This window comes from Gorilla gorilla, chromosome 5 (genome assembly GCF_029281585.2).
Source record: "Gorilla gorilla gorilla isolate KB3781 chromosome 5, NHGRI_mGorGor1-v2.1_pri, whole genome shotgun sequence".
Taxonomy (NCBI): Eukaryota; Metazoa; Chordata; class Mammalia; order Primates; family Hominidae; genus Gorilla; species Gorilla gorilla.
In genome coordinates this window covers 157,286,204-157,307,978 of record NC_073229.2, presented here as the reverse complement: position 1 = coordinate 157,307,978, position 21,775 = coordinate 157,286,204, and the positions used below count along the sequence as shown (strand labels likewise).

Below are 21,775 nucleotides of genomic sequence, written 5' to 3'. Positions count from 1 at the left end.
TTATCTATATGAACACCTATCACAACACACCAGTAATTTAGAGCCTCACACTTGCTGAAATCCTGTGATGCCCCCTAAACCTGTAGAGTCGATACAAGTTCTTCACCCAGCGATGACAGAGAGTGCTGTATTTTTTCCTATGCCTGATTTCAGCATTTCTCCAACTCCTGCTTAGCTCTCAGTTGTTCCTTTTGCTTCTTTCAGTTGCTTGTTTCTTTCCTTCTAGTTTGCTGTCCGTAATTTATTACATTTGCAAATTAGGCTACCAGTCTTGCTAGAGATGTGCATAAAGTGAAGGTGAAGAAGTTCTAGGAGAGGGCTTCAGAGGGTTCTTTTCTAAATCAGATGCGCATACCTTCGAGCATGGCGTTTGTGATTCGAGAGTTACATGCAGAAGAGTTCCATGTCAGGCTGCTGACAGGTGAGATCAGCCAAAGCAACCAAGACCTTGTGTTTAAAAGTATCCCTAGCAGAGGGCTCAGCTCTGAACTGCAGAGTGTTGCTGGTTGGCAGAGACAGAGAACCAAACTGTGACCCAAAAAATAAAGGCTTACAAAAACAACACGTAAACTTTCTGCCTATCAGCTACAGGATTGCTTAAATCTTGAAGTCATGTGAATTGTGAGAGTAACTAAGAACTATCAGCTTTAACATACAGACATACTACAGGCAAAAGAAAATAAAGAGTTGGGGGAAGGGGGAGAAAGCCCTGTCAGTAGCTTTGAGCTGCCTCATTTTTTTTTTAATGAAAAAATTGTTACAAATGGGTTCTTCAGCATATGTTATTAATTTCATTATCCTGGCTTCTTGCCAGTTAAGCATCAAGCCGTGGTTTTTGTGATTTCAGTTGCAACTAGTAAAACTCATGTGGGCATTAACAGAAACAGACAAGAGAACTTTTTTTCAAATCAACTGCAAGTGACTATTTTAAAGGCTTTTATTTCGTAAAACTAGTTGGAACATTTGTTTTTGTTGATGAGAAGAATTATGCTTTCCTAAAATATGATATTTCCAGCCTATGCTAGCCTTATTTGAAAGACTTTGAATAAATTATTGACACTGGCAAGCAAAATATATTTATGTTATGTTTTAGAATGTATAAAACTTTATAAATGTTCATAAAAGGCTTACTTTTTACGTTTTACTACACTACATAGTTTAAAAAAAAATGAACACTATAAAAACCAAAAATGCTTTTCTTCCAGATGAAGATATTGTGATAAATACTTTGAGAGCAGAAAGGCAAATGCAGTATTAAAATTTCATCACGAAGACTCTTTATTATACCTTTTGAAATAGTGTAATTCTATTATTAAAAGGCATTATCCATGTCACACAAAACACTCAGGAATTAGCATCTACCTTTCTCTTTAAGCTGACATTTCTTGAGTGCCAATTATCAACCAAGCACTTTAATAATACTACCTTGCTGTTTATCCAGCACACATTTCATACCAGGCAATGCGTTAAGTGTTTTATATAGAGTCTTTTAAAAGAAATATCTACAAACTTTTGAACCAGGTATTTCTAGCCCCTATTACAAATAAGAAACTAAAATCAGAGACAGTTTGTCTTGCCCAAGGTCTTACTGCTAATAAATGTGCATAAGGAATTCTAATACTTAGGGAATATTTGACTCTACGATTCAGGGCGACCAACAGCTCTGGTTTGCCTGGCACTGAGGAGTTGCATAGGATAAGGGATTTTCAGTCCTATAACTGGAAAATGTCTAGATCCTCCACAATGAGTTGGTCACCCTATTAGAATCTGTCATTTTACCTGCTGTGCTGTCCAAACTTGCTCTGCCCTGCTACTCCTGCTCTCTTCCTTCAAAGCCCATCAGTTGTCTGAATGATGCATTCTTTTTCCTTTCTTTTAACCTTGAGCAATAGTCCTCACACCACTTCATATTTTCAAGTTTTGAAAATCCTTCTAAGGACCAGGACATTTTAAATTAATATATCCCTTCACAGAATCATTCATTCCTTTGTTCAACAATGATTTATTGAATACTTTCCATGTGGCAGGCTCAGGGGTTACAATGGAAAACCAAGTCTGATTCTTGTGGTGCTCACATGGATAGGAGAGGGGACAGATAAGAAACAAATAAGTATATTCTACATCTGCTGGTGATTGAGAGTTGTGAAGCAGAGCAAGGACAATGGAATGAGATCAGGCTTGTTTTGTAATTTCGTATGCTGTAATCAGGGAAGGTGTCTCTGATGAGGTGACCTATGAGCAGTATTGAGATACAAGGGAGCATGACATGGAGGTAATCAGGTGGCACAGAGCCAGTGGAGGGAGCAGGGTTGGTTCAGTTAGGACCTCCCAGGCTCTACTAAGGAAATTGTTGGGAGGAAGTTGTGTATGAATATGAGGTCCACTCTTTTTTTTTTTTTCTGTTTCCCTTTCTTTATGTAGAAGGCATAAAAGCAGAGTATGGAACCCAAAGAAGCCTTCCTTGAAATTTTCTACTTTGCAGTTTAGCCCTGGTGACTAAGATCAGGTTAGAAGTTAGGACTGGAGAAGTAGAAATAGCCAGAAGGTGATGAAAAAGAATTATGCTTAAAGTCTCATATTCCCGATCTTTATCGTGATTCTCAATGTACAACTTGGAACTGATGAAACTCAGTCATGTGAGCTGATGCTTTCCTGAGTCCCTAAATCAAATAAGACAGTTATTAATAGTAAGCAAGTTCTCAGATTTTTTTGGTTCTAAGGTTTTAGCTGAGTGAAAGTATTAATAATAATGACAATAACCACATAAATAAATTGCATTTGAATAATGGGTTATAATTCTCAATGCCTTTTTCTTAGCATTATCATTTATTCCTCACAAAACCCAATGGGGTAGGCAGCAAACATATTAGCAATATCATTTTATACATGATAAGTTTAAATTCTCAAAAATAAGTTAGGTGATTCATCCAAAGCCATATTTGTAAAAGTCAATGGAGACAGGACTGCAACACAGACTTTATTCTTCGTTCAGTACATCCATGTATGTTCTCCATGTTATTTCAAAGTGATGTCTCTATTTGGAAACTGTAAACTAAGGAAAAACTGTCCAGTCTAGAAGTACGTTTCCTTTGCCAACATCAAGCACCATTCCACTGCCACGCTGCAGTGACTCAATCCATTCTGCTTTCAGGTTGAGTGTTCTGCTCATTGTAAAAAACTTCTTTGTGATCTGAAAGGTGAGACAGCAGTTGAGGGTTCTTATTCTCACTCTGCTCCCAACTGTCTTCTGATCGTCTTTAAATTCCCATTTCCCATAGTGGAAGACTAGGGGAGAGGTGGGAATGGTTAATGGGTACCAAAAAAACTTGGAAAGAATGAATAAGACCTACTAGTTGATAACACAACAGGGTGATTATAGTCAGTAATAACTTTATTGTACATTTTTAAATAACTTAAAGAGTGTACCTGGAATGTTTGTAACTCAAAGCATAAATGCTTGAGGAGATGAATACCCCATCTCCAAGATTTGCTTATTTCACATTTCATGCCTGTGTCAAAACATCTCATGTATCCCATAAACATATACAACTGCTATGTGCCCAAACAATTAAAAATAAAAAACTAAGTAAATTCTCATTTCTCTTTCTTTCTGAGCACCTACGTAGTCTAGATGAAAGTAGACCTCTTATCAGCCCCTTTTTAACTCCTATCTCAACCCAGGAAATATTAAAACATTATTTCTAACACATTGGTCTCAATTTAGACCAAGCTCAAATTTTACTTACCCTTGAAAAAATTGTTTGATTCTAACCTTTCTTCAAGCTACTTTCCAGGCCCTCTAATTTTCACACCCAACCTTCCTTTAAAAATTATATTCCCTATCTTCTTTCTTCTTCATCCTGTTCTTGCTTTCGTCGTTTCATTAAATATTGTCATTCTTGCCAATCAAATTGTCTTCTTTCTTCCCATCCTCAGAGACTGCCGAAGCTTTCAGCCCTCCTTATCTTTTGCACTGAACTCAGCCTATCCCTAGTGCTCCTATTACCAGTTTTCTTTCCAATCTAATCTTTCCTTACATTGCTGCAGAATGTTCTTTCCAGCCCAAACTGATTCTGACAGTCTTCAATGCAAAGCAATCTCTGTTGACTTCCATGACCTGCAATATGTAATCCAAATTCCTTAGTTTGGCATACAAGACCCATCACAAGCTGGTCCAAACCTCCTTTTTGCACTTTATTTCCTGCCTCAATCATTCTTTCTCCTTTCATGGCTCCATGCAGGTGCAAATGCTATTTCTTCTGCCTGGTAAATGCTCATTCATGCTCATTCATCCTCTAACACCCAGCTCAAGGGTCACCTTCTCCCATTCCCCTGTGTGATTCCAAACTATGTTGATTATACCCTTTCAACAGTTCTCGCCATGTGGCAATACTGTTTTTCCACTTATGTGTCCGTCTCCCCAACTATGCTGTGTTTTGCTCACTGCTTGGCACATAGTAGGTTCTTTATAAACTTTTCAGTAAGTATTGATATGAATAAAGAAATTCATGAATGAAGTAAGGGAAGCAGGTAACTTTATAACATAAATATCAACACTTATGTCCTTTTATTCACCACGAGGGAATAAAAGTTCAACATTAAAATAAATAACTTACATGAAAGTGTGTGTGTGTGTGTGTGTGTGTGTGTGTATACACACATTTGCCCCAGTAACTATTCCCTAAGTGTATTTCAACTACTGTAGTTTTAACAGCTGTCATATATGTAAATATTGCAATAAATTTGAGGTTGCAGTTTTATGGCATTGAAGTGAAAATGAAAAATTCCAGTGAAACGCTATACTGCAGCAGTATCATAGAGGCTAAACATTATAGATCACTATCACAAGATGTAAAACCATGTGAAGTAGTGAACCTTTTTTAACCTCTGATAAAAATGCACTGTTAAGCGATTAATAACATAGCTTTTATAAGATATAAGATACAAAAAGATAGATACAAGATATAAATAAGATAAAAAATGATAGGAGCATATGACAAAAAAGTAGATAAAATTGGATCAAGAAAACCAAATATTCAATAATATGTAAAAATTATTTCTCTTTATTCTTTTATCTTTTCAAACGTATCTGTAACATACATGTATTATTTTAATAATGGGAAAGACAAGTCAAAAATAGTGTGCTTACATAACTGTAAGCTCTTTAAGTCAAAGAAACAGTTTAACCAGTGGCTAAATAAAGTTTTTAGCTACTTAGATATTTTAATGTTATCATTAACAAATCTAATGTTTTTATATTTCTTTTAAAACAAGATTGTTTTCTTCTAATTTTAAGAAGAACTTATTTGTTGTGAATATCTAAAGGACAAAAAATTTAAATTACTCATAATTACACTAGCTACAGCAAGTGGAATTATGGCTTATTGACTAATTATGTCAATATATCCTCCTTATTCAGCCATTTAGCATATACATTTCTGTGTCCTTCTTTTATTTTAACCTATTAGTCTGTCTGAATTTCTGATTATTTCCTTAGGAAAGTTAGTCTTTGTATGGAGATGATTCCCAAATTTACATCTCCAGTCCTGACCTTTCCACTGAGTTCCAAATATAAGCTCACATATAAAAGTTCTTCCTTAATGGCTTCAGGCATTTCAAAATCTAGGAGGCATCTCAAAGTCAATAGGGCCAAAGCAACAACTGATTCCCCTGCCACATTTCCCTGTTGAAACTGTCCCTCCCAAATGTTCCCATGTCATAAAAGATCCCCCAACATGGGTAGGCCCATTTGCTTAGGTCAATAATCCATGGGTCGTTCTTAATTTCTCTCACTGCAGCTTCCTCCATCCAAGAGCTATCAGCACCCCATTCAAAATGTGCCCTTCAAAGCTTTTTATCTCTCCTGGTGCCTGCCACACTCTAGTGTAGTCTCCATCATCTCGTCTCTAGACTGCTTCAGTAATCTTCTCATTAGCTTTCCTACTTGAAATCCTGCCGCCCTATGAAGCCTATTCAAGAGTACACCACAATATGAATTGTTTTGACTTGTAATACGACTTGAAAATGTCAATCATCACACTGAGACTGAGAGCTAAGCTTTCAGATGTGCCATCTAAGGCCCATGCCTACCCCTTGCGCTCTTCCCATCAGTACTTTGCTGGTAAATGTTAAAAAGTGGGAGTAATAAAAGTCCTGGTTTGTAGCATTTGCTGATTACTCTGGTGTACATACTCCTCTGGTATAAATCCTTATTGATTTCAAGCTACCAGCGTGATGTCACTGACCATGCTATTGAAAAGAGAGGTTTGTAATCAGCTCTTAGAGGCAATATGAACAGGCCACAGCACATCACTGGGACCCAGCACACTGGGTCTTTTTGTTCCCACTGCACACTCTTCTGCTTTAGAGCCTTTGCATCTCTTCCACCAGGACCACAAGTGGCTGGTTACATATTGTTATTCGATTATCAGCTGAAATATCACCTGTGGTAATTAATTTGATGAGTCAACTTGGGTAGGCTACAGTGCTCACTTGCCTGGTCAAATAAGAGCAAGACCAACTTGCTTGGTCTTCATCGCCGTGAAGATAAATTTTAGGTGTGATTAGCATTTAAGTCAGTAGACTTTGAGTAAGGCATCTCATCCTCCATAATATGAGCGAGGCTCATCCAACAGTTGAAGACCTTAAGAGAAAAGACTGAGGTCCCCGAAGAAGAAGAAATTCTGCCTGCAGACTGATTTCAGACGCAGTAGTGCAACATCACTCCTTCCTTGAGTTTCCAGCCTGCTGGTCTGCCCTTCAGATTTCAGACTTGCCTGCTCCCACAGTCATGTGAGTCAATTTCTATTTTTTTTTGAAACGGAGTCTCGCTCTGTCGCCCAGGCTGGAGTGCAGTGGCACAATCTCGGCTCACTGCAAGCTCCGTCTCCTGGGTTCACGCCGTTCTCCTGCCTCAGCCTCCAGAGTAGCTGGGACTACAGGCGCCCGCCACCAGGTCAATTTCTTAAAATAAACCTTTCTCTGTCTTTGTTTCTCTCTCTCTACACACACACATATGTATGTACGTAAGTATGTAACTATCTATCTATCTATGTATCTATCTGTCTATCTATCTAGAGATATGTATACACACACTATTAAAATGTATATACATCCTACTGGTTGTTTTTCTGGAGAACCCTCACTAATACATCACCTCTTCAAAGAGAGTGTCCCTGACAACCCCTGGTCACTCTTTAACATATTACTCCAATTTATTTTCTTCACTCTACGTGTCACTTTCTATAATATCTTACTTATTTGTTTATGTACATGGTTATTGTCCATTCTCTCTTGGCCCCACTAGAATGAAAGTACCATAAGAACAAGTACCTGGACTGCCTTGTTAATTGCTGTATCTGTCATCTCCTTTGCCTGTCATAAAGTGGTGCTTTTCAAAAGTTTGGTCAATGAGTAATACTAAGAAATGTAGTTAGGGGGTCCAAGAAGATATTTTTAAAAATGTAAGACCCTTGGTACTTTAAATGCTTATAGAAAGCTTGTATCAATTAGAACTGTCATCAGTGTCAGTATTAGAGTGACTATCTCAATATTCTCTCATTTACATCCTGCATTACTATTTTGGACAAGTTCTGCTAATATAACCAACCCCTTAACCATCCCTTATGTCCTACTAGTCCACTACTCAAAAGAACATTGTCGGATTAGACAACCTGACATACACATGTGGCTCACAGCATGATACAAAACACCTCTTTACTTTCCTTCTAAATGACCAACTGTGCTTACTGAGGCTATCTCAGACAGACATTAGAGAGTCATCCTCCCTTTCCCACTATCTCAGTTTTGTTTTTTTCTCTCCATCCTAGTCCTGGGGTCAAAGAGGGATCTCCAGTAGCATTGCAATCCTGCAAAATAGGAGGGAATCAAGAAAAACAGCTCCTCCAGACCCAGGCTCACAGCAAAACATTAACAAAGCAATTAATCTGCTCTTATAACAGGATACTTGTTCTCTGTCTCTTCCCTGTACTTGAAGAGTAGCTTGTTATTGTAGCTCTGTATTACATTTTTAATAACCAGTAAAGCAAGCCCCCCAGAATACCTCTTCAAGCATTTCTTTGATTTTTTATCTTTTATTCTTTCTATTATTCTCAGACTATGGTCTCGGAAGGGAAGTTGGGTGAGCAAACCCGTCTAGTATAGGGTTGGGCTGGCAGGGGGGATGGAGGATGTGTGAAATCCCATTGTATATCCCCTTGTCCCCACTAATCCAGCAGACAAAGTGATATCTCATTTTAAGTTGGTAACATGTTTTATTATATTTATTAGTCACAAATATTTTCCTCATCTGTGAACTCTTATTTAGAAGCACTTGGACCTCTTTCCTACTGGCAAACTTACTGGTTGGCACGAGCTCTATTTAATGACATAACCCTTTGTCATTTTTCTGAAAATACTTTTCAAATTTATTGCTGATCCCTTAATTTTTCTTATGAAAGGATTTAATGTATCACAGTTTGGGCTTTTTATGTTGATTTTTTTCTTCTTTAGTGATTACTTCTTCTTTTTCTGAAATCTGGAATTATATTATTATTTCTATAAATTATGTATCATTTTATTTTTTGACATTAATTTTTAATTTATCTGAAATGTGTTTGGTTATAATATTTGAACATAGTTTATTTAATCCACTGTTACAGCAGCATTCATTATATATCTTTGTAATTTATTTGATTTTTCAATTGTATTTTTATTTAATGATTTTATTTGGTTTATTGGAGTTTTGTTTATTTGTTTGCTTATTGTTATTTGCAGTGGTACTGTTGTCATATAGAAAATACTTATCATAATTAGGATTTGTTTCTAGTTTTTTTTCCTATTTCTTGAATCTGCCTTTTGATTCTTGAATCTAAACCACTCTGCCTTGTCAATGTGGCCCTGTATTACATTTTTAATAACCAATAGATCAAGTCCCCCAGAATACCTCTTCAAACATTTCTGTGATTTTTTATCTTTTATTCTTTTATTATAAGCATCTTCAACAGGTGCTAAGAACTCAAGAAAATCCCACTAGGAGTCCCACTGTCATACACTGTATCTAGAACCTAATATGAGAAAAATATCTGCCTTTAAAATGTCGAGGCTCTTATCTAGCAGCACGAAAAGATTACTGACTCTTAATTAAAATAAAAAATTATGGTAAAGATGTTAAATGAATAGGTGATAGGTGAAAACTATAGAGATAATTTTGGGTAAATACCTGATTTCTGGATCCAGGCCATAATACCAATCTTCCCATCTCCCACCTTCACACAATCGAACATTCTGATTCTTACTGAGCCCATATTCTTCGTGATGAAAACGATTTTGTCTTCTTTCAACACTCAGTTGTATATGCTACACATTCAGATACCTGATGTAAATTTTTGACCTTGCGTCTACAACATGCAACAAAGTTGAAATGAAAAAATCATTTCAACTTTCATTTGAAGTGTGAAGGAAGCGTTATATATCTTGTAATACAGGAGGGAGATTACCAAAGGAAAGAGGAAAATGATCAAATTAAGCAAATCTCATAACTCTCTTCTTTAAACAGAGGGGTAAACCAAAGCTAAAAGCATTCCAATGCATGACTCAATTCTCCTCCTGATCCTGTATAGTTAAAGATTGTGTATTCACAGAAGGCTCACTTCACTAAGGAAACCACAGTGCATCTATTATGCAGGAGCTCTTATTTCAGGATGTTGCTGCAAGAATTCCTTAGGGCTTTTCCTGTAACCTTGAGCAACCTCTTTAAACATCATTCACCAGTCACACACAACTATATATAATCATACATTACAAGACAAAAAAAAATTTCCCTTACTTTCAATTAGATTAGAAAGCCATATTTTTCTCAAAATCATTTTTAGTCCTTTTCCCCCAAAGTTTATAATTACTTCTTTTATTTATGATTGTATGGAACAACTACAATTCTTAAATTAAGAGGATTTTTCAATGAACTCTAACCTTTCTATTGCAGTGCAAGCATAAATACTCAATTGTTGTTTGATTATTTATCAAGGGCTGGGCTGTGGGCTTAAAGTTTCCCATTGCATTTTTTAATTTATTAGATGTTTTGGTGATATAAGAACAAAGGATAGCTAGAACTCCACAAAAATATGGTATCTGACGAAAATATGTGAGTTTTAAATCTTACTGTTTCCCCAAATTAATTTGCTTATAACCAATTTCCTTCTCACTTAGAAAAAAAAAAATTTCCTGGCCCCTAACTAAAGAGTCAAATGTTAGAAAATGCTTCACAGGAGCATAAATACTGGAATTCCTCAGAAAAACAAAATTCTTCTTTAAGTGGGATTAGAACCCTATTAATTCATTGGATAATGACAATTCTGTTTTTTCCTTTACTCTTGCAATAGTGCAATGATTGCATCTCTTTCAATCTAAGAAATAATTGCACCACTATTGTTTTATCATGATATAATACCTGTGTTTGCCTGTCAAATACAGTACATTGAGTTGAGAACTAAGTTTGAGAAAAGTAGTATATAATACGGCTAACGTCCCCTTCAAGTCCTAGAATAAAAACTTTAGACCTTCTTAGAGATAACTGTTAACAGTTAGGAATTCTGACATTACCACACATTTTTTTACAAACAATAAATGTGTAAAAGGTAATTTATCATTTTTGAAAATAATAAATAATAAATGTGTATGTACAGATAATAGCAGGAAAAATCTGTATGTACACATTTATTATTTGTAAAAAAATGTATATACATATTTATTATTTGTAAAAACTAAGAGCATCATGAACCTCATAGTGTCTAGTAAATATATAAATTGTTTTTAAAGCCTCTATTAGTGATACAGGATCAGATCAAGATTATTAAAAGTGAAAATGAATTTGGTACAACGAAATTACTTCTTGGAGGCAGCATGTTATGAAACTCTTATCATGCTCTGTAGTTTAACTGGAAGAGTTTCTACAGTTTAGGATAGAACTGGAAAGACTTCACATAATAATTGATGAAGACATCTGAATAGCTGGTATTAAGGATACATTCACACTTTACTTCTTTCATTGCCAGAACTTTTAGGCCATCCGTAGAAGCAGTAAATTTTACCTAAGGTATTTAGACAATAGAAATATTCAGGAAAAATAAAGATGCACATTCTGGAAAAAAAAAAACAGTTCAAATCATGTTTAAAACAATTGTGTTTACGCACAAGGAAAGAAAAAATAAAATTTAAAGCATGAGATAATTAAGTGACTTTTGTGGACTCTTACACATTACCTGTAACAAAGGGGAATAAAGTCATTGAGGCATTTTTTTAATGAATAAACATATTTTTATAAAACATGAAAAATTTCTGAAAACCAATAACAAAGATATCTGGTATGTGCGACATCAACATTCATTTGACACATTTTTTATTACAAATTTAATATTTACTAGATTATACTCAAAAACTTCCAAAGTTTCCATTGCCTCCTAGAGTCATGATTCTCAATTCTAGCCTAGAAAGCTTTTTTTAAATGCTTTTGTCTGAGTCTCTTTCTTGGATAATTCAACCAGTATCTCTGAAGGTGGAGCCCAGGTATTGGTGTTTTGATAAGAGTTCCCCAGGTAAATCTAATGTCCAGCAAATGTTGGGAAAAAGTACCAAATGTCTCAATCTGGCATTCAAGTATTAGCTCTTCAAGCCTTGGCTCCCATTATTTCCCTATCTGAGTGTATATGTCACTCTATATGATTTAATAACTACATTTGCCTTGCATTTTCCAATCTCTAGACACATCTTTGCTAATGCTCTTCCTTCTGTGGACTTCTCATCCCTCATACCAAAGTTTAACCGCTTGTTAAGACCTTTACAAGACACTAACAGCTATTGAGTGTTCAATCTTCCCATTCTATAGAAGTATTTACATCCCATACTGTACTTCACAGCCAAGTGGAGAAAGTGAGTAAGCTAAAGGCAAGAGTAAAACGGGGCTTGATAACAAGGGTAGAGGGTGCTGTGAGAAAGCACATGGTAAGAGCACCTGACTCAGACTTGGAAATCTAGGAAAGCTCCTAAGGAGCTGGGGCCTGAGGGATGAGTGAAAGTCAGGAGAGGAAAAGAGCATGTTCAGAACAAGAAAGAGCATGTGTGGTGGCTTAGAGTCAAGAGACAGCATGGGTTATAGAGCAGGAAGTGCTCTCTCTATATAAGGTGGGAAGTGGTTGTTGGCAAGTCTAGAGGGAAAAACAGAGGCCAGGTTATGCAGATAGTGTCAGTTTCTGTTAAGAGCTTGGGTTTTAATTAAGGAACAACAGTGAGCTAGGGAAGAGTTTTAAGAGAGGGTTAGCACAATAACAAGCAGTTTAGAAAGATCACGTTTGCTGTGGTGTAGAGGCAAAATTGATTTGGGTGGGAGCAAGGCTGGAGACAGGGAAACCAGGAAGAAGGTTTTTGCAATAATCAAGATGAAAGATTATGGTGGCATGAGCTGGGCAGTGCCAGTGGCTTGGGCTGTGACACTGTCCTGCACACAGCTGCAAATGCAGGATCGTTCTTTGTAGAGAACTCCCTAGAGAGCAGAAGAAAAAGTTTCCAGAGCCATTTGTATGGAAGTGGTGGCTTAAGCCATGGAAGTAGAAGAGTTTTCCAAAGAAAAAAATTAGAAGAAGGCAAAGGACAGAACCTTAGGGAATGCTGACATTTAAGGGAAGAGTCAAGAAGAGGCACAAAATAAAGAACAGGCAAGTACTGAAGGGAAGCAAGTTAATCATGTATTGACTAAGGCAAGATTTTTGGACTCCTCCTTGGCAAGCTTGTCCACTGGTACCTAATCAGGCATCTGATCAGGTAGCACAGCCATCTTTTATTGCATTATATTGTGTATCTGTGAATTATTATTCACAAAACTGGAGTATAGATTCATTTAATTTTGCATACCTTGTCTTAAACATGCAGAAGTTGGGTTCAGTATAGCACATCTTGGTGTCACCCCTATAAAATATTAGTAGAAAAAAAGAAACTGAAGACCAGAAATGTTAATAAAAATAATAAAAAAAGAAGGGAGGCAGAAGACGACGATAGCAGGAAAAAATATAGTTTTAACAATTGATAGAGATGAGGAATAATAAACACAGTCCCTAGAATTTTATTAAGATGACATCTGTAAGGAAAGAGGTTTCTCTGACTTTCCAGGCAGGACAGATTATATGCTCCCAGGCACTGTGTGATTCACCTTTGTAGCACGCTTCAAAATTGTTATAAAATACCTAATTATATAACTAGTTAAAGCATGCTCCCAACTTGGGCTGGAATATAAGCATCTAGAGACCCAGGGCCATATTTGTGTCTCCAGCTACTAGAATAATATCTGACAGGTGGAACATGCTCATTAACTAGTTATTGAATAAACGGGGAAGGATAAAGAGATCTCACATAGAAAGCACTGAAAGAGAAAGTACAAGATGAAGGGAGGTGGGATTCAGAGAGATGAGAAGTATGGCCCAGAATGCAGGAGTCAACAACTGTTGTAACTTGAAAAAGCACTAATCATAGGGTGGCCATATGTCCTGGTTTGCCGAGGACGTCTTCAGTTGACACCTGTTCCCTCAGTGTAATTATTAAAAGTGCCCCCTTTCATTCTCAAAAGAGTCTCAGTTGTTGTGATGAATAAATATCTAGAACATTTAACTAGATATTTGAATGGAACATCAGATAAAGAAAAAAATATATATGTGTGTTTAAAAAATACAACTTTAGTTGTATTTCATTTGGGGTGAAAGTTTATGGTGAGCAAAATAGTATAGAAATTAGCATACTATACCTATTTAATTATAAAATTTAAGGTGTATTAGAATTCACTGATCTCTCTTTATTTGACTAATGTTTAGTCAAATAGTTTTTTAATTGTTTAATTTTAAGAATATAAACTTGGTCACAAGGTCCTGATTTTGTATTCTCAAACGCTGTTTTCACCATGACACAATGAAACGTTTTGGAGTATAACTCTGCTTTTGATAGAAGGCACTACCAGGCTGTTCTCCTACTTCAAACAGCTGTCTGTAAACCCCACTCTTGAACATCAACCACCTAAATTTGCAAAGCCTTGGGAATTCTTTGGATCAAAGCATCTTTTAACTGAACAACACTATTATTAATTTGAATGTGAATTTGAAAGTTTGCCTGGTGGGTGGAATTGAATTGCCCTGCTGATTTTATTAAGCTGATCAAACTTCACTATCTCGTAGCAATTCTTTTCTATCTACTGTTCAGGATAAACAGATTCTCAAACTAATCCCAGAAAATACTGAGTAATAACTTTTCATTTCAGTGTGGGCCATGACAGGCACAGGTGAGAGGAGTTAATCAGTTGCAGGCTGTTCTGCTGCTCAAAGCAGCCAGAAATCCCTCTAGAATCTTGTTATTCCACAGCAGATGCCCCAGTTTGAGGAATAGTTGAAATTTTTTCCCTGCCCAGAGATGCTATAAATTTGTCTTATTCATTTTGTATCCACACTATCTGGTATATAGTAGTGGCTCATTATAAAATGTTCTGGCTTTTTTTTTTCAGCTTATTTAGCAAGTTTTTGTTTTTGTTTTGTTGCTTAGACACCAGGGTCTTGCTCTGTTGCCCAGACTGGAGTGCAGTGGCACAATCATAGCTCACTGCAGCCTCAAACTACCGGGTTCAGGTGATCCTCTTTTCTCAGCCTCTTGAGTAGCTGGGACTACATGCACACATACCACACCCAGCTAATTAAAAAAAAAAAAAATTGTAGGGAGGGTGTCTCGCTATGTTGACCAGGCTGGTCTTGAACTTCTGGCCTCAAACAATCCTTCTGCCTTGGCCTTCCAAAGTGCTGGGATTACAGGCTTGAGCCACTGCGCCTGGTGATTTAACAAGTTTTTTATACAATTTAGCACAATTTATATAGTGTGGCAAACAGAGCACTTACAAACATTTGTTGAGCTGATAAAATTGTTATCCACTGATTTCCCTGGAAAAGGATTTGAGAAGGCTCGTATGAAAGTCATTTATAGGTTTTTTTAAGAATTAATTGAGGTCATATTTTTGAAAATTATTGTTGACCTTACAGTTTTTCATAACTATGAGCCTTATTTTTATTATAATCATCATGCCAACACTTAGAGAATCAAAGTTACATAGTGAAGGAATAGTGTAGAGGTCATTGCATCCACATGAAATAGCTTCCATCCTCCTCAAAGTCCTTGGCTAGTCTTCAGCCTGATCATACCTGGGCCCTTATTTACTAAGCAGGGTGCTTTCAACTACTGCAGATCAGGGTTAATTCATTTCTGTTCCTGGTTCTGTTACTCACTAATTGTGTGAATGCAGAGAAGCCTATTGTTTGCTGAGTCTCATTTTTTTCATCTATAAAATGCTACCATTGTCTGCGCTTCTACGCTCCCATAAGACCTTACAGTTGCCTCTGTTATCTGAGCTGAGATTTATTGATTTCTCACTGTGTCAGATGCTGTTCTAAGCTTTTTATATCTAACTCATTAATCGAAACAAAAACTCTGTAAGTTTTTCCTTTTCCTTCCCTTTTTCTCTCCCTCCCTACCTCTCTTATTCCTTCTTCCTTCCTCGCATAACAAGTATATATATATACATATATATGAGTATATATATATATTCTTCCTCCTATAACAAATATATATCCAAAGTTATACAGCTGCTATGAAATAGAGCCAGAACTCAAGCAATATGGTGCCAAAAATTCAAACTCTAACCACTTATTTTATTTTTCATTTTAATTAAATGAGTACACATCTTTTCTGACCACTAAAATGAGAGTTTCTTAAGACCAAGGACTGTATTTTATTAATATTTTATCTGCCTTATACCCAGTTGTTTAGTTGGTATGGGGCACATAGTAGGTATGCCATGAATATTTCCCAAATATACAGCTGAGTATTTGCCCTGCTATCTCAAAAGGATCACCTATCACTCCTGTGATTAGGTTATGTTATGTGGCAAAGGTAAAGAGATTTTGTAGGTGAATTAAGGTCACTAATCAGTTGACTTTGAGACAGTCAAAAGAGAGGTTATGCTGGGTGAGCCTGACCTAATCAGTTGAGCCCTTTAAAACAGACTCAGCCAGGCATGGTGGCTCATGCCTGTAATCCCAGTACTTTGGGAGGCCAAGGCGGATGGATCACCTGAGGTCAGGAGTTTGAGACCAGCCTGGCCAATGTGGCAAAACCCCATCTCTAATAAAAATAGAAAAATTAGCTGGGCGTGGTACCGCATACCTGTAATCCCAGCTATTCAGGAGCCTGAGGCACGAGACTTGCTTGAACCTGGGAGGCGGAGGTTGCAGTGAGCCGAGATCGCACCACTGTGCTCCAGGCAGAGTGACAGGGCCACTCCGTCTCAAAAATAAAAATAATAAAATAAAAGAGACTCAAAGTAGCAGCCAGAGAAGCACCTACTGGCTTTGAAGGAGCAAACTTCTGTGATGTGCAGAGGAATCACATGACAGGAAATGGCAGATGGTCTCCAGGAGCTGGAGACTTCAGTCATATGTCACCAGAAACTGAATTCTGCCAACATTCAGTGAGCTTGAAAGAGAGTCATGAGGCTTAGACAAAAATCATGGGCATGGCTAATACCTTGATTTTAGCTTGGTGACACCTGAAGCAGAGATCCAGCTAAACTCATGACCAGACTCCTGCAGACCGTCAGTTAATAAATGTATGTTGCTTTTAGCTGCTAAATTTGTCATAATTTGTTGTCAACAGTGGAAAACTAATCCAGAGCCACTCTAACATTAAAATTTGGGTTTTGTTGAATTTCTAGATTTGTGTGTTATGATTGGAAATATGAATTGACTTTGGAAGAGGGAAGTAAAAAGGCTGCCCTTCCATGGCATCCATCAGCATTGGTCTGTACAACTTTCTCATGTTTTATTTTTTTCCGCTTTACTCCAGATCTCCACTGCTATTCCAGCCCCCAATAGGCACCCTCTTTCATGTTGTAATATATATCTTTGGCTGTGTAATGATCCTCACACAATACAGTGTTATTGAGCAATTGTGTGTGTGTGTGTGTGTGTGTGTGTGCTCTTAATTCATATAAATGATATTGTGTAATACTTCTCATTCTACTTCTAACTTTATTCTCTCAAGCTTATGATTTCAAAATGTAGCCACATTGGTACTATTCATTATTATCTAAAATTCATCTGGCACTTATCTATTTCCCTAGGTTTGGGACCTTTACCTAGCTTCCAACTGCCTTCTTCCACCAACATTACTATGGTAAGTATCTTCAAACATGTCTGTGTATGCTGGAGAAATATACTCAAAAGGGGTATTGACTGATCGTAGGGTATGTGTTTACGTGGTTTTATTAGGTGCTGTCAGATTGCTTTCTGGAAGGCTAGCTTACATTTCAACCAGCAGTGCAGGAGAGTTCCTGTTTCCGCATAATCTTACTAAAACTTAGTGTTGTTTAATTTTTTTTTTTTAGTTTATTCAATTCGATGGCTGTAAAATCTTACCTCATTAGCTGTTTGAATGTCCCCTTCTGTGACATTCCAATTCATGTACTTTACCTATTCTCTTTCCTTCATTCTCTCCCTCAGTCTCTTCCTTTTTTCTTCTCCCTCCCTCCCTTCCTTCCTTTCTCTCTCGCTTCCTTCCTTTTTTATTTTAATTTGCAGAAGTTTCTTATACATTCTGATATTGATCTCTTTTTACATGTATTATCATTATATTTACCAATTCTGTCACCTATGTATTTAATCCTCAATTTTAATGTATCAATTGTTTTATGATTGAGACTCAGGGGGTACTTTTTGTAAAATCCTTTCCCACCACAGAATCACAATTTTTCCTTTCACATTTACTTTTTTATTAAATTTGAAATTTATTTTTGTATGCAATATGAGGAAGGCACCTAATCTTACTTTTCCTCCTGTGGACTTCTCATCCCTTATACCAAAGTTTAACCACTTGTTAAGACCTTTACAAGACACTAACAGTAATTTCCCTCAACACATTCAATTAGCAATCTATTTTTCCCCACTAATTTGTGGTATCATCTTTTATTATATATCAAGTACAATAAACAGATTAATTTCTGGGCTATCCATTCTACTTTTTGAGTCTGTTTGTTTCTGTGCTAGTGCCTCAGTGATTATTTTTTAAAATAATTGTTAAGTCTGAGTCCTATAAGAAGCAGACACAAAGATGGAGAGAGGGCTGGGAGCTAGGGGAGTCATCAGACCATCATGCCAGTCTGACCTCGAGTGGAGAGGCTACGGAAGGAAAGAAGAAAGGTTGCCAAAAACCCTCTTGGGCTGCTGTGCAGTTTTAAGGAGAGTTTGTTAAGGTTGTTGGAGAGTCCTGGAGCCAAAGCTGCCTATTAGAAGCTTTTCATGTCCTCCAGTATTGGGCTTGCCCTACTATTCCCACCATGCTTAATGCTTGAGTAGGAGCAAGCCTATTCTCAGGCACAAATGCACCAACATGGTAAAGCATTTCAGAGTGCAGCACCTAGGGACTGGCCCACTCATGCTTGCTGCATTACAGATGGAGAGGGGCACCCCTTTGTTACCAATATGGTGAATCCACATGGGGATTCAAGACTGACTCTTCTTTTCAAGACTGATTTAGTGATTCTTGGCCCCTAAATTTCAGAGTAAGTTTGTCAAATTCTTCAAAATATCCTGGTGAAATGTCTATTGGAATTGTATTGAATTTTTGGATTAATTTGGTAAGAATTTGTGTCTTTGAAGTGTTAAGCTTTGCCATTCACAAATGTATCATACAATTTTATTTTTTTCAAGCATTGTTTTATTTAATTGAAGAGGCTTTAAAGATTGTCCCATAAAAGCCTTGTGCATTAATTGTGGTTAAATGTTATATAATTTAGAAGATTGATCGCTATTTCAAAGTCTATTCACCATTTGTTGGTTTATGATTCCTCAACACGTCACGCTATGCTTCTTTGGGTCTTATACATGGTGAATAATCTACTTTTTTTTGGTTTTGGTTCACACTTTGTGCTTATGATTTCCATCTCTGCCATTTACATGGACACATCTTCTCTTTGTTTAAATGGTATTATTAATAATACCTTTTCCACTTCCAAGTGTTTATGAGTGTGTCAAATAAGCCAAAGTATATGGCTTTGTAAAAGCTTTGTAAATGGAAAAGTGCTAAATAGATTAGCGTTTTCCCAGGGCGTAGCAGAAAGTGAGTGCTCAAGAAATGCTTGCGGACTGGAGATGGAATGGAATGTTAGCATATTATAATAACATATTTTCATTTTCCATCACCCAAACTCTCTACTTGTTGTCTTCAACTATACAATGGGCATAGCCCCTTGAATTTCTCAGACTCAATATCTCTTGTATTCTGTAAATGAACAGTGCCTTCTTCTTACTCCTTTGCCATAGTAACTTACATTTAGTAAGAGCTTCCAGGTACATGAATGATATTTGCCTCCTGGGATGCATCTCAGCTTTTTAATATTAAGGGTGAAAATAGCCTTTTTGTGTAAGTTCAAATAAATATCTTGGATAGTGTCTTCAAATATAACTCCAAATCTTATGAGGTTTACCATCAGCTACCTGTCACAGACTCAAAGATAGTGAAGCAGAAAGCAAACAAGAGTGCCAAATATTTTGCAAATTATGACTTTGCGTTATCAAAAAAGATTTCTTGTAAGTCTAACATAGGGAATATGCTTGTTAAAAATTCATGGAATACCATCATTTTAATAATTTTATTAATTTATTAATGTGGTTTCTAAATTAGTTTTCGTATATCAATAAAATTATTTTAAAATATATATAATAGTTAAAGGACAGCTTCCCACTGTAAGTCCTCATTCAGAAAACGACATTTTCTGTTTCCCTCTACTGCTAATTTGCCATAATACATCTGTTTTTATCATTGACTTTGGATGTTTTTGTAGCTTGTGAAAATACTGAATTTTCAATTCCCCCTTAAACATTTCCCCATGATTCTTTTAGGCCATCTATTGGCCACTTTCCTGTAGCTCAGTAAAGACTCAAGAACAGTGCCTGCCTAATCCCCTATCACCATATAAATAGGCAATAAAGAATTTACAGCAAGGTCAACTCTTAGGGGGAAAATATTTAAAAGATCATTCAAGTAATTATTCTCTGGAACCCAAGGTAATTGTTTTAAAATCAGATTTCTAGAGTTGTATGACAATCAAATGAGCAAAAAGTTAAGAGAGTTAGGCACAAAGTGTGCCACTGGTACCACATTCAGCAGCCTTTCAAATGATGGTTTAGATTTCATGGTGAAATCACACAGATTAAATGGCATTCATCGTGTCATTGGGTTTTACTGTGGGGCTGAAGATACAGGTGTAAAGTTCTCTTCTGGTTCTGCTTGATGTGATTTGAGTCGTTGGTCAAGGCAAGCTTCTTGATGGCTCGGTTTTCTGATTTATACTACACTTGTCACTCACTTAAGGAAGTTTTAGGTGAGGAGGATGGAACTCAACCTGATTCATTCATTGGTGATGCACAATAACTGTATACTTCCCACCCAGGTTTATTTATTCAAACCTTCCAGACAGCTCCTTCTGGTGTTTGTCGGCCAAGACTTCTGTGTTATTATGGATGGCCCCATAGCAGCTCTCGCCATTGTAAATAAATCTCCATATTACAAACGGGAGGAGTCTGGCACAGAAAGAACACCAAACAGCAGCACTTTCAAGTATTATATATATTTTAACCAGGGTCAACACTTAATGAATAAGGAATGTTTAATAAAACACTTAGGAAATACAGGCACATATGTAATTGCCAAATTATCAGAAATATCACTTACTGACATAATGTAACATGTTAATACACAAACCCCCAGGATATGATAATTTATGTATTTATTTCTGAAAAGAAACATGACTGAAGGCTTACCTAATGTCAACTGATTAAACTATATCAGAAGGTGTATTCATTTTCTATTGCTCCTGTAACAAATTCCCACACAATTAGTGGCTTAATACAACATAAATTTACGGTCTCACAGTTCTGTAGATCAGAAGTCTGAGTAATCTTGGCTAGTTTCTCTGCTCTAGGTCTCACAAGGTCAAAATCAAGGTGTCGCCAGCCTGGCCTCTTATCTGGAGGCTCTGGAGAAGCCTTTTCCAGACTTATTCAGGTTGTTGGCTGAGTTTAGTTGCATGCAGTTGTGGAATTAAAGTCTTCATTTCCTTAGTGGTTGTGGGTAGGTGTCAGCAGGTTCTCAGCCTCTAGAGGCTGCCCCCATTCCCTGGTTCATAACCTCCTTCATCTTCCAAGTCAGCCACTGCAGAAGTTCTTCTCACTCTTCAAACCTCCCTAACCTCCCCTTCTGCCTCATCTGTCCTGTCCCCAGCAGGAGGAAGTTCTCAGCTTTTAAGGACTTGTGTGATTAGGATTGTCTCTCTTCTTAATTACATCACAAAGTCCATTTTGTTGTGTAACATAACATAGTCATAGGTTCCATGAATTAGGATGTGGGCATCATTGGAGGACATCCTACCTACCTTCCACAGAAGGTAAATTACAAAGGAAAAAGTCACTCCACTGGATTTGGTCTATGTGCATCCACCTTTGACAGGCCTAGTGATAGGCAACATACTTGGGGAGAAAATCCATTATGTGATGTTTCCAGTGGAAGCCTTATCTGTGAACCACCTTCCAGCTGAAAGCAGAGTTCAGTAGCCACAGAGTCTACTTAAAAGACCAAACAGTGGATTTTTCAGTTTTTAGCTTCTGTAATACATCAGTGTCATTATTCAAAAAGCAATATTCCAATC

The 21,775-nt window shown here is 36.9% G+C and overlaps 1 long non-coding RNA gene across 2 annotated transcripts; it reads right to left on the bottom strand.

Moving 5' to 3' along the window:
• Positions 1-2,805: 2,805 nt before the first annotated feature.
• Positions 2,806-21,389, bottom strand: LOC101128483 (uncharacterized). 2 transcript variants are annotated; one of them, XR_008681029.2, is made up of 5 exons: positions 20,892-21,382; positions 12,904-12,957; positions 11,024-11,087; positions 9,221-9,439; positions 2,806-3,285 (listed from the first exon to the last, which is right to left on the bottom strand). It is a non-coding gene; the product is annotated as an uncharacterized lncRNA (long non-coding RNA). The 2 variants fall into 2 exon arrangements; XR_002006340.3 differs by lacking the exon at positions 11,024-11,087 and having other exon boundaries at positions 9,221-9,398; positions 20,892-21,389.
• Positions 21,390-21,775: the final 386 nt, after the last annotated feature.